The following is a 2,500-nucleotide window of genomic DNA, read 5'->3' on the forward strand; positions in this document are numbered from 1 at the left end:
TCACACTCCCACTCACACTCACGCTCACACTCACACACACTCACACGCGCGCACACACACACACACACACGCACACACACACACGCAAACACACACTCCAACTCCCCCTTTCCAGCACCTTTCCAATCCCCCCCTCCCTCCCCCCGCCACTCTCTTTTCCACCCCCCACCCCCCCCCCCCCATCCCTACCCCCTGCTCCCTGCTCCCTGCCTCACCTAGACCCCCCGGTTCTAGCCCGCATATCCTCCCCCCCCCAAGCCCATCCCCACCCACCACAACACACCCCTCTGCACCGCTAACATCCCCCCCCCCCTACCTCCCTACTCCCTACACCCCTCAGGGCACAGCACAGGCCCGCTCTGATTGGTCCTCCACGCCCGGTAGGAAAGGGGGTGAACCGGGGGACACGGCAGGGATGGTACACCTCCTCTCCTCCTCCTCCTCCTCCTCCTCCTCCTCTCCTCCTCCTCCTCCTCCTCCTCCGTCTCCCCTCATTCCATCTGTTCGGTCAGGGTGACGTCTTTTATTAAGCTCACCCTTCATACCCCCTAACCGTGCGAGACAGCCTTCCATGAGTAGAAGCGAGGCCTTGTTCAATCATAGATTCATCTTGAGAGAAATCAATGTGATGGACTGGGAGCAACACCGAGTGAATGTTAGGAGAGGCGGCCCACATCAGTGGCTCCATCACAAGCCGTCAGGGGGACTCAGCGTGTCCCTGTCAGGAAGTAAAATGAATTTCGGAAAAGGGCCCCTATATGCCTGAATAAGAGGGGAAAAAAGAAAAATGGAATGGAATGAGCAGAACTGAGAGAAAACATTCTTTTTCTACCACCCCACCCACCCACTCTCTGTCTCTCTCTATCTCTCACTCTCTCTCTCTCTCTCTCTCTCTCTCACTCTCTCGCTCTCTCACTCTGTCTCGTACACACACACACACACTCACCTCCCTCTCATTCTCTCTCTCACTCTCTCTCTCTCGCTCTCTCACTCTCTCGCTCTCTCACTCTGTCTCTCTTACACACACTCACACACACACACACACACACTCACACACACACACACTCACCTCCCTCTCATTCTCTCTCTCTGTCTCTCTCTCTCTCTCTCTGTCTCTGCCTGTCTCCCTCTCATTCTCTCCCTCTCTATCTCTCTCTCACTCTTTCACTCTGTCTCTAACACACACACACACACACACACACACACACACACACACACACACTCACCTCCCTCTCATTCTCTCTCTCTGTCTCTCTCCCTGTCTCTCTCTCTCTCTCTCTCTCATTCTCTCTCTCACTCTCTCTCACTCTCTCTCTCTCTCTTTCTCATTATCTCTGCCTGTCTCTGCCTGTCTCCCTCTCATCCAGCACCTCTATTCAAGGGGGTGAGATAATATTTCTGCCCCGGGGCAGTGTGAAAATATATATCCTGTGTTGATTAATGCTTGACGTAACTTCCTGCTCAAAAGACATCGATCTCCACAGGACAATGACCATGGTTCATCTGGCTGACGTCTTGTCAAGTCTCTGGGATCAATTCTAACGGTCATTACACTTTTTATCCCTGTCAACATCAGGGACATGATACTGACAGAGAGAGAGAGAGAGTGAGAGAGAGAAATAGAGAGAGAGAGAGACAGGGTGAGAGAGAGAGAAATAGAGAGAGAGAGAGAGAGAGTGAGAGAGAGAGAGAGAGAGAGAGAGAGAGAGTGAGAGAGAGAGAGAGAATGTTCTAGTTGTGGTTATCATTTTCAACTCATCTCACATGTGAGAGAGAGAGAGAGAGAGAGAGAGAGAGAGAGAGAGAGAGAGAGAGTGAGTGAGAGTGAGTGAGAGAGAGACAGAGAGTGAGAGAGAGAGAGAGAGAGAAATAGTGAGAGAGAGAGAGAGAATGTTCTAGCTGTGGTTATCATTTTCAACTCATCTCACATGTAGAGAGATGAGTTATTGACTGCCGTTCATTTGAAAATCCTATTTCATAAGATGTTCTATCTAAAAGAGATGAAATGAATCGCAATATAGCCTAAAATTGCTTCCAAGATGATGCAAAACCATGTGAAGGATTATTAAAAACCAGCAATGGTATATATTATTTATTGAAATTCTTAACTCAATATTAACTTTGTCACTGTCTCAGTAACCTTTAGAGGCGTGTGTTTTGCTTGTGTGTATGTGTGCGTGTGTGTGTGTATGTGTATGTGTATGTGTCTGTGTCTGTGTGTGTGTGTGTGTGTGTGTGTGTGTGTGTGTGTGTGTGTGTGCGTGTGTGTGCGTGTGTTTGCATGTGCTTGCGTGAGACACACAGGCTCATATCTAATTTAAAATATAGAGACATTTCCTTTCATTTTTCCAAATAATTACCAGTCGAGGGCATTCATACATTAACAATCTAATTGAGACTTTTTCCCAGAGACTTTCCTGTACAGCAGAGATGATTTTATAATCACCCGACCTGTTCACTCCCACTGAGCTGCGACAATGCAACTGTGATTCATTCATTG

This window comes from Nansenia antarctica (assembly GCF_963989245.1).
Source record: "Nansenia antarctica genome assembly, chromosome: 8".
Taxonomy (NCBI): Eukaryota; Metazoa; Chordata; class Actinopteri; order Argentiniformes; family Microstomatidae; genus Nansenia; species Nansenia antarctica.